The following is an 11,498-nucleotide window of genomic DNA, read 5'->3' on the forward strand; positions in this document are numbered from 1 at the left end:
AGTACCTACATGACAGTGCAACTACCTGCCTGTGTGCTTGCCCCAGTCTGGCCCAGCCATACCAGCTTGCAAGCCAGTCATTGGGAAAGAACCTTTCACTTGCTTTTATTGGTTCATGAGGTGCTTGTTTCTTAGAATTTCACCTTCTTTCCTTAAAATGTATGCAAGCTCTGTTCTGGCAAGCTTCACTTGGCATGGGTCAAAACCACAAATCATTTGGACAGCCGGCACAGACTGTGGGACAGGAGTCAATCAGGGATTTCTCTCCAGGGGTCTTGTAGGCCTCTAGTACAGAGTTCAAAACATTCCTTCCTGCCTTTCCTAGTGCCCCTGACTTTCTGAGCCCGGTAGCTTCTCCAGCACCATCCTCTATGGAACAAGCACAAAGGCATCTAATGAAACAGGGATATACTTTCTGGCTCTCACCTTCAGTAACACATTCAAAGTTATTGAAAAGATCTTGTGAGGCCCCCTGGCAGTGTTCTGCATAGCAACTCATAGGCCAGTGTCTACATGACCCCTGTCTGCCTAGCCCAGGTTCATTTCATACCCTCTCCCCCACCCCACTTCTACCTACAGGACCACCCAGGACGGACAGCTGGCTCAGGGAGAGAAGTAGCTTCTGCTCTGATGCTCACTGCATTTTAGCTTCACTTCCCCAGTGGTCTTCTGACCCATTTTTCTAAAGATTCTCAACCTGTTTCTGTCCTCATTAGTCCATCCAACAGTAGGTCATACTTTCTATGTGCCAGCCTGACGTGGCCCAACTCAGCATCAGAATACAGGGATAAATTGCCAATTTTATCTGAAAGTTCAAGTCCTCTCTTCCCTATCGTAAGTTCTGCTGAATCCTGAGCTTCTAGCTCCTGCCTTTGGCCCCTGAGGCCCAGCAATGCCTCCTTTTACTGCACTATATTGTTATTCTCAGTCAATGGATGTCTCCTCCCTGACCCAGAGAGGTCTTCACCTCTGAGCCACACATTCCTTACCTCCACCAAGGCCTTGGACAGCAGTCCACATCCCCTGCCTGGCTGGGAGGGGTCTTCTCCCTCCTCTCTGTGCCCCCTGTGCTATGGACCCGAGCCCCACTGCCTGGGAATGGCCTATAGTACCAGACTAGAAGACCCAATGCAGGATGAGGTGGATCTGCTTGGTTCCCAGCAGACCTTGGACCTGTCCCAGAGTAGCCCTTGGAGAAGGTGTCCTTGAAGTGTATGATCATACACAGCCCTCCCACCTCAGGGCCAAATCCACTGTACCCTACAGGTTCCTAAGGGATAAGATGGCTGGGACAGAGAAAACATGGCCTCTACCTGGACTTTCCCCCCACTCCCCTCCCTGCAGAGTAAAGCAGTGAAGGTCATGGTTCAGATCCTCCACTGGTTTTGAGAGGACCTGTCGGGACTGGGTCAGCCCCAGCTCTTGTGGAGCCCAGTCACGGATCCCATGGCAGTGTCCATGATGTTACTCAACCTGGTACATGACATGGCTCCATGAGATAGTCAAGGAGCTGGCAGGTGAATACATGGAGCTGGGAGATGGTGCACTCTGAGGATTCTGCAGCATGTCCAGGTGGGGAGCTGGGGGCAGGATGACTCCCAAGAGCACCTCCTATGCTCACACTGGCTTGCCCTCAGACAATACAAAGAGACTCAGGGAGGTTCATCCAGGTGAGGTGTGGCCCAGGGCCCTAGGGAAGGTGGTTTGCAAGCGTGCCACATGGTAGAGAATTGGTGGGGCTGAAGGCTGGGGAAAAGGAGCCAGAGCCCTGAGCAAGTCCTGAAAACAAGCAACCAGGACCTGACCCATGTCCATTCCAAGGGAGCCACTAGCAGAGAGCAGCCAGCCTTCTGGTTTGAGGTGGAAGATGAGTATCACATGCACAGAGGATGGGATTGGTAGAGACTTCAGCCTTTGCTCAGAAGGTCCCTGCTACAGTTTGAATATGGTTTGTCATCACAAAAACTCATGTAAAGACTTAGTCCCTGATGTGGCAGTATTGCAAGGTAGCGACTGTTGGAAGGTATTTGGTCATGGCGGGGAGGCAGAACCCTGATGAATGAATGAATGCTTTTCTGCCATGAGTGAGTTGTCACTCTGATGGGGCTGGATTAGTTACCAAGAGAGCCAATTGTTATAAAGCAAGGTCACTCTTCATGTTCTCCCTCCACATGGACCCTTTGCCCTTTCACTTTCTGGCATGAGTTGAAGTAGCACAAGGCCCTCAACAGATGTGGCTACCCAGTCTTATACTTCCCAATATCCATAACCAGGAGCCAAAACAAACCTCTTTTCTTGTAAATTATCCAAGTTTCTGATATTCTGTAATATGGACTAAGATAATGAACTAGGTCGCCAAGATCAGGAGCTGCCTACAGACTTGGTGGCCAAATGGAGGGGAGTCTAATAGTAGAGGTTGGGGTCTATTGACCTTGATCCTCAAGAGGTCTCACAGTACCAAGCTCACTTTGGAAGGGTGTCAAAGACACATTTGTCTAATGTCAAATGGCCAAGGCCAAAGTCCAAATTTTGCCATCAGGGAATGAATTTCTGAGGCTCAATAATTCTGAAATTTATCTCAAAATAGAACTGTTATAATTTTGTTATCCATTTGCATACTCCAGCTTTTAGAGGTGGCCTTCTGGTGCAGAAACTGGGGCCTCTCGTTGCTGTTGCCTGAAGCTAGCCCCTAGCTTTGCTCTCGCCCACTTTCCACCTGCTGCTGCTGGTGCTGACTGGCTCTCTGAAGAAAGATTTTAGCAGCATGTTTACCACAAGGAACTTTCTTCTTAGGATTAACAACTTTGTCAATTCTCAAAAATCCTTTGCCTTTACTGAAAGCAATTAGCATCTGTAAGAGTTTTTGTGGCAAGATGCCCTTTAAATTTTTCAGCAATTGTTTTCCTAAAGCATTTTGTAAAATCTGGCTTGAAGCTTGTTTAGTTGAGATAAAAATCTGTTTAAAAACCTTCTTTTTCCTCGAACACTTTATTGTTTTCTTCATATGTTCATATTCTTTATTATTTTGGAATCAGAGATGATTTATGAAAGATGAAATTGTACACTTGTACACAAATTTAGAGCTTTTCCTGTTTTGTTTTGTTTTGTTTTGTTTTGTTTGCAATATGTAGAATTCCCCTTGGGACTTTTTCTGGAAACACTCATGACCTAAATGAAGTCAAACAATCAAATATTCAATTGCATTCTTAAAGTTATTTTATTTAATGCCACCAAAGCCAGTATGCCAAACCAGTGAGTCGTATGGTAAATCTGTCTTCTATTGCTGTTATCAATGTGTGAATATTCTTTATGTTATATTCTTTTAAAGTTTCTTTTTAGTTACACAAGCAAAATGTAAATATAACCTCATTTTAAATTTTTAAATAAATATGGATAAAATAAAATCCCCTTTAAACCATTCTTTGGCACTCCTAATCTCTTCCTTTCTGGGAAGATGTGTTCTGACATTTTTCTGTATATTTATATGTGTATATACAATAGAGTTGATCATTCTGCAAGTTATGTTCAAGTAAGCATACTTGGGAGGATGGTAACTACAGCTAGATATTCCACAGAATGGATGTAGCAAGGGTTATTCACCCTTCTTGCTAAACATTTAGGCATTTACAGGGTTTTGTTGAGAGAAACAGTGCCACACATGCAGCCTTACCCCAATTTCTTGTGCACAGATGTGAGCTACAGGACAGATGCCAAGTTAGGAAGGGCAGAAGCTGGATGACTTCAACAAAGAGATCTGCAATGATGCAATGGCTCAGAGAAATTGCTTTTTTTTTTTTTTTTTTTTTTTTTTTTTTTTTGTAGTGCTCTGGATCAAGTATAGGGCCTTGCACATGGTAGGCAACAATTCTACTATTGTGCTATATTCCCAGCCCTGGTGTAGGGAGAATTGAATACCATTTCTCTCACACATAAGTCTGAGCTGAGCAGCCTGTTGATGGGGGCAGCTCTGCTTCATGCAATCATTCAGGGACCCTAGCTCCTTACATTATGTTTCTTCCCTCTCCTCAAGGGCGGTGTTTCTCAAAGCACACATGAGGAAAGATAGTTCACTTCCTCTGATCCACTGCAGACTGAAACTTTTCTAACATGCAGTAAATATGTCATGGTAATATACAGTTTCTATAGAAACTTCGAAGCACTTCTTCCTGATATCTGTACTAACCCAATCATGGAGTACTAACAAACAGCTGTGGCTGCACAGTGGTCCCATGAATGGCATTGCCTTGACCACAGTCAGATTGTAACAGTGTCATGTCTGTGCTCTGGCTCCTGTGAAGAGCAAGAGGATGAAGGGTGTACACATCCAGGGCAAGCACTGTCCCTCCAAGCAGATGAGGCAGAAGTTGGACACGTCACCACTGCTTTAATTCCATTGGTGAACTATTACTTAATTGGCACTTAACTGCCCTGAGGGCAGCTAGGGGAATAGTCCAACTGAACAGCCCAGTGCCAGAAGGAACAGCCCTCAGGCAAAGGAGGCAATGAACAGTGTCCTTCACAGTACCAAAAAGTGGTATTTACTGGGTTCAAAGAGTACAGGCATTTTAAAAATAGATGCTATTGACCAGGTGCAATGGCACAGCCTGTAATCCCAGCTACTTGAGAGGGTGAGGTAGGAGGATAGCAAGTTTGAGACCAGCCTGGGAAACATAGCAAGGCCCTATCTCAAAAAAAAAAAAAAATGAAACGATTGGGGATGTGAGTCAGTGGTAAAGCACCCCTGGGTTCAATCCCCAGTACCAAAAATATATTAAATAAATAATTTTAAAAAGAGTCTGTATCAAGTATGTGCAAGAGTTCCCAATGGATAGAACCACCACATGACCCAGCTATACCACTTCTAAGTATTTATCCTAAAGAATTAAATCACTATAATATAATGACACATGCATATCCATGTTTATAGCAGTACAATTCACAATAGCCAAACTATGGAACCAGTCTAGGTGTCCATCAATGGATGAATGGATAAAGAAAATGTGAGATATATATATATATAATGGAGTTTTATTCAAAAAGAAAACTGAAATTATGTTATTTGTACTAAAATGGATGAACTAGACACCATTATGTTAAGCAAAATAAGCCAAACTCAGAAAGTCAAGGATCATATGTTTTCTCTCATATGCAGAAGCTAGAGAGAAAAAAGAAAAAGAAAGATGGGGTGGATCTCCTAAACATCAAAGGGAGATCAGTAGAGGAAAGGGACTAGGGGTAGGAGCAGGGAAGAAAAGAGGAAATAATGAGGAATGATATTAACCAAATTATATTATTATTGTGTGTACATGCATGAATATATAACAGTGAATCACACTATTATGTACAACTATAATAAACCAATAAAAATAAGGTAAGAAAGAAAGATAAGAGGATTTAAAAAAAAAAGAGTTCCCATTGGCCCCCAAACTCAGTCACACTGATGGTCCAAAAATAGTGTTTTTCTCCTTGCATTTTTCTCATTACTAGTTTTTTCAGTTTGAGCATCTTTTCATATATTTATAGGCCATCCCAACTGACTCTTTTGTAGACTACTTGTTCATCTTCTTTGCCATTTTTCCTCCTGACTTACAATTCCTTTCATATGCTTGGTAGCGACCTTCATCTGCTCCACATGCTGCAAATACTTTCTTCCATGCTGCTGTTTTTAACTTAATTGATGCTGGCGCATCTGTTGTCATGCAGAAATTGTGTTTTTCATCATTATGCCAGCAAACATATTAGGATTTTCTTTCAGAGTGTCCACATTTTGTGCCTTGTTTAATAACATCACCTTTATCCAATGACTAGGAGTAGATAGATGTTACCTAGGTATCATAGATGAAAAGATATTCCTGAATAATTAAAATATCTAAACATAAAAACTGTATAAATCTAGGCATGGTGGTGCATGCCTGTAATCCCAGGGACTCAGGCGGCTGAGGCAGGAGGTTCATGAGTTCAAGGCCAGCCTCAGCAACTTAGGGAGACCCTGTCTCAAAATAAAAAATAAGCCTCACTAAATTGCTAAGGTTGACTTTGAACTTACAATCCTCCTGTCTCAGCCTCCTGAGTCCCTGGGATTACAGGCATATGCCATCACACCTACCTAAATTGACAAATTTTCATGTGTGTTTCTGGAATTTCTGGGATCTTATTAATTAATTTGTAGAATCTTGCATCAATACTTTTTAAACTATCATAGGTGTATAATATGTTTTGATGCCTAGTAGATTTTTTCCTTTAAGTTTTTTGGGCCAATATTGTATAATTTTTTCCAAATGGGAGTTTAAGTGTTGGCTTGTTTTCATTAAAATCTTGTGATATTTATTGTGATTACATTGAAGGCATGGATTGATTTCAGGGGAATTGACATCTTTTAAAAGTAGAATGTTTTCTATCCAAGAACATGATATGTCTTATAATTTATTCAGGCTACTTTTATGTCCTGAATTTTTTATATTTTTTCACATCCACGTCACATATTTTAATACATTTTAGTTCAAAGTTTTTTATTATTTGTATTGCTCTTAGGAGTAGGAGGTTTTTAAAAAATATATTTGTTATTCCATCACTTTTGAGAAGATAAAGTTTGTGAAAGCCTCATATATGAGTACTAATAATTTGTCAAATGTTTCATTTAGATTCTCCAGAAAATGATCATAGCATATCTGAATAATTATAGTCTTTTCTGTTCAAGTATTCATAATGAGTTCATTAGAGACTGGCAATGAAGGGGTGTAGGTTGAATTTTATCAAATGCTTTTTCTACATTAGTTGCAATGATAAATTTGTTTCCCCTTTAACCAGTAATTAAGTGATTTGCAATAATAACTCTGTTAATATGGATTCATCATTGCATTCTTAGGAAAAAACCATACTTGCAAATGGTAAGATATTCTTTTATTGGTATGATTTAGTGTCTTTGTACTTTTGTTCATAAGAGAAATTGGTCTAAGCAGCGATTTTACTGTGTTATCTTATTCCAATTTTGGTACAAGAGTTATAATAACCTCCTAAATGGATTTGGATTGTTTCCATCTTTTATAATGAAAAGAAGGGTTTATGTAATATTAGAATTACCTGATTCTGAGCTGGAGTTGTAGCTCAGTGGTAGAGCACTCGCCTAGCACATGTGAGGCACTAGATTCAATCTTCAGCAACACATAAAAATAAATAAATAAAATAAAGGTCCATCAACGTCTAAAAAATTTTTTAAAAAAAGAATTACCTGTTTCCTCTTTAGGTTTAGAAGAATTTAGCCATAAAACAACTTGGACCTGATATAGTGTTGAAAGATAGATCTTTGACTATCTTAACACTTTTTATGGATATTGGTTTATTGTATTCTCTATTTCTTGGTCAATTCATATTTTCATAGAAAGTCATCTATTTACCTAGATTTTTGTATTTATTCACATAAAACTACACATAGTATTCTCTTGTAAGTTTTAGAAAATTTGACTCTGCATCTGAAGTTATACCCCATCCTGTTTTTTACAACATTTGTTTCTTCACCTTCTTTCCTCCTGACCAAAATTGCCATGAGTTTGTGCATCTTTTAAAATTTTAATCTATTCAACAGTTTGGGGGATGTTTCCTATTAGTTTATTTTGTTCTACCTGTTTTTTTTTTTCCTTTTAATGTTGTATTAGCATGTTTTATCTGTTTTGTAACAAGATCCTGAGTTTATTGGGGTAGCAGTGATGTAAGTTTCAAATTTACATTTCCCAGATAAGAGTGGCCAATAAAATGACAATAGAAGTCATTGGCTGGGGTTTCTGGAGATTTCTTTACAGTGGACTGAATTAATGGGAGAGGCGCCACTTTGGTATTTCTCTCATTTTCTCTTTCTCCTAAACTGGAACATATATTTGATGGCTATAGCTTCAGAAGCTATTTGATACAGTAAAAAAATGCCAAAAGAATCATTAAAGATTTTTCTCTTGACATCCTTGAGCAACTGACTAAAGCCAGCAAATGCCTGCTTCCAAACATCTCAATACATGAGAAAAGTATACTCTGTGTTTAAATCACTATTGTTGACTATTACTCAACTGAACATAGTTCCTAATTAACACATTGCTTGTGGATGTAACCAATATTATGAGTTTCTTGTGTATCTTTCTATACTCTTTACTGTCATTATTCTAAGTATATTTTAAGCTTTTTATTATGGAAGTTACCAAACATACACACACAAAAAAAATGGTAAATAGTATAATGGACCTCCACGTACCCATTGCTCAGCTTCAATTATTCATCAATAATCTATACACACACACACACACACACACACACACACACACACACATACACAATGACACACATATTCTTGTTTTACAGAAATGCTAGCATACTATTACACAGTACCTTACCTTCCTTTCTTAACAATGTTATGTTGGATATAGCTCCATATTAGCACACAGTTTCTTCATTCTCTTTAATGTCTATCTAGTATTCCTTTATCTTTTCACACACATGCTAGTATATCTGTAGAATCAGTTCCTAGATGTGGAATTGCCAGGTCAAAAGGTACATGTAAATTACATGTATTTGTAATTTTGATTAATGTCCTCAAATTACATACATAGAAGTTGTACTACTTTCATGAGTACTGCAAAACAGTGCCTGTTACCCCCACCCCAACATTTTGTGCTATCAAACTTTGTTGCTTTTTCCAATCTGTAAAATTAAAATGAGTATCTCACTATAGCTTTAATTTTGATTTTTCTTATTTAGAAGTTTGCTAAGAGCCACAGCCAATTAATATGATGCATGGCATTTTTGATTGAAAGGTGATGCCAGCTAGCCATTGAGATGATATGATTATGTTAAAAATTACATTCATATTACATTCAGTATTACAAGCTTTTGTGATGTTTAAAGATTCTGTATTTAATTTATTTTCTGATAGTCAGTATGTAGTTAATGCTATAGTATCCCTTGAAGATGCTGGTAGGATTTCCCCTTCTTCTACTGTTTTCTCTTTATTTTCCACTATACAAAGTCTAATCTGGGACAGAAAAGATCCATTCTTTATAGGACATATCAGGGCACATACAGGATTGCCTGGAGCCCTTAGTTTGGGCAATGAATTAGCAAATAAATCTACACATGACATACATATTTTCTCCACAATAGAAGAAGCTATAAATTTTCATAAAAGGTTCCATGTCAATGCTAATACTTTACAAAATCATTTTAAAATAACTAAAGAACAAGCCAGACATATAATAAAACAATGTCAAAATTGTGTGACATTTTTACCACAAGTTAATCTTGGTGTCAATCCTAGAGGACTGATACCTAACCATATTTGGCAGATGGACGTCACACACTTGCCAGAATTTGGAAAATTAAAATATTTGCATGTTACAGTTGATACTTCTTCTGGATTTTTGATGGGCTCCCTTCATGCCGGAGAAAAAACTAAAGATGTTATAGCTCATTGCTTACAAAATTTTGCCACTGTGGGCGTTCAAAAACAGTTAAAAACAGATAATGCCCCTGGTTATGCTTCTACCTCTTTTAAACAATTTTGCTCATCATTTGGCATTACTCACATAACAGGAATTCCATACAATCCACAGGGACAAGGCATAGTTGAAAGAGCTCATCAAACTATTAAAATGTACTTATTAAAACAAAAGGAGGGAATTGGAAAGGGGTATATATCCCCCAAAGATAAACTTAAAATAACCCTTTTTACTCTAAACTTTTTAAATTTGGATTCATCATGGCTTAGTGCTATGGAAAGACATTTGAATCCAAAAAATGTACATAAGCCTAAGGTACTTTGGAAGGATATTCTAACAGGACAATGGAAAGGTCCTGACCCACTGATTGTCTGGAGTCGGGGCTCTGTTTGTGTTTTTCCACAGGGAGAACAGCAGCCAATTTGGATTCCAGAGAGGTTAACTAAAACAATTTCTACAAACCAAAAAGAAGATGATTTGACTGAAATCCATAACAGCTGATATCCAGAACTCCAGCTTGGCTATTCTTACATCTGCAACAGTGATTAACCAGGATGCTTTTTTCAATATCTATTTTATTATTGCTTTTTCCCACATCATAAAGTTCTATTTTATTTTTGAGCTCATACAGACCTAGGTTAATGTTTTTCTGATCAGTTTTATTTTTGACTGTGGAGTTTTTAACATTGCAATGGAGATTTCACCTAGATAAAGCTACAAGGCCTTTACTATTGTCTTATGTGTTGTATGTTACATGTGCATACTTCTGTTTTGTGTTGTATGTCTGTATGTGCGTATGTCCATATATCATATATGAGGAGCGCTCATGAATAAATGGATCCAAATTTTTTTATTATTCACGTGATTTTAATGGTTTAATTTAAATTGGGTAAACAGCTGTTGAAGATTATTTTAATATGTGTACAAATAAGCAGGTTAACAGATCTGTTTGTTTACTTTCCTCTTTCCTTTTCATTATATTTAATAATTCTGTTCAGGATAATGTAAATTTTCTAAAAAATGTTTTCTTAGTACCTGTTGAAATGTTACATTTTTTTTTTTAACATCATTGTCAAAATTCCTATTTTCATCCCAGTGCCGGTGAAGACAAAGATGAAACCAGACTACAACTTCTTCGATAATCATCACAACAAACTGTATAAACTGATACATCAATGAATAATAACTCAACAAGTAATGCTCAATCAATGAGTCGATTTATCTTGGGAGGAAATGGACATATTGATAGATTCCTCCACTTTGAACTGCTTACAGAACTTGCCTGGACTATGTATCACTTGTATGCACTGTGATCTATCTGTTGATGCAGAGAATTATGGTAATGCTGGCGTATCTTTGCTGATGTGTCACCAGTGATGCAATTTTTCCTAAGGAGCCGTCAATTGATTTGGTGTCATGGCATTTCTGCATCCTCCTCCCTTCTACTAGTGATGGTCTAATTTTGGGGGCCAACAGAGGTGAGGCAAAGAACCTCACCCCACCACTGGCACCAAGGCCAAATCTGGGGGCCAACAGAGGTGAGGCAAAGAACCTCACCCCCCCCCACTGGTGCATAGGCCTATCCACAAGTATGGCTATATGCTGGACGGGTAGTCAGTGACGGGTATGATCCAATTGCAGTGGTATCAACCTAAGACAGGAGGCTGACGCCTAAAGGTCAGTTTTCCAATGACGGGTAAGAACCATATGTTGAATTGGACAAACCTAACAGGCACGGTCCCTAGCCACATTGCTTGTTGCTTAATTAATCAGAAGGGGGAAGACGCTAAGAGCCACAGCCAATTAATATGATGCATGGCATTTTTGATTGAAAGGTGATGCCAGCTAGCCATTGAGATGATATGATTATGTTAAAAATTACATTCATATGGATACCGGACTCCTGCTGTTTACCTTGGCCTGCTGTGGGACTCCTGGAGAGTTCCCATTGGTTGGGAAAGTGCAGTAGGAGGGAATTCTGGGGGAGGAACTTGCTCTGGGGTTCCGGGAGGAGACCAGGGA

This window comes from Callospermophilus lateralis, chromosome X (assembly GCF_048772815.1).
Source record: "Callospermophilus lateralis isolate mCalLat2 chromosome X, mCalLat2.hap1, whole genome shotgun sequence".
NCBI classification, from domain to species: domain Eukaryota; kingdom Metazoa; phylum Chordata; class Mammalia; order Rodentia; family Sciuridae; genus Callospermophilus; species Callospermophilus lateralis.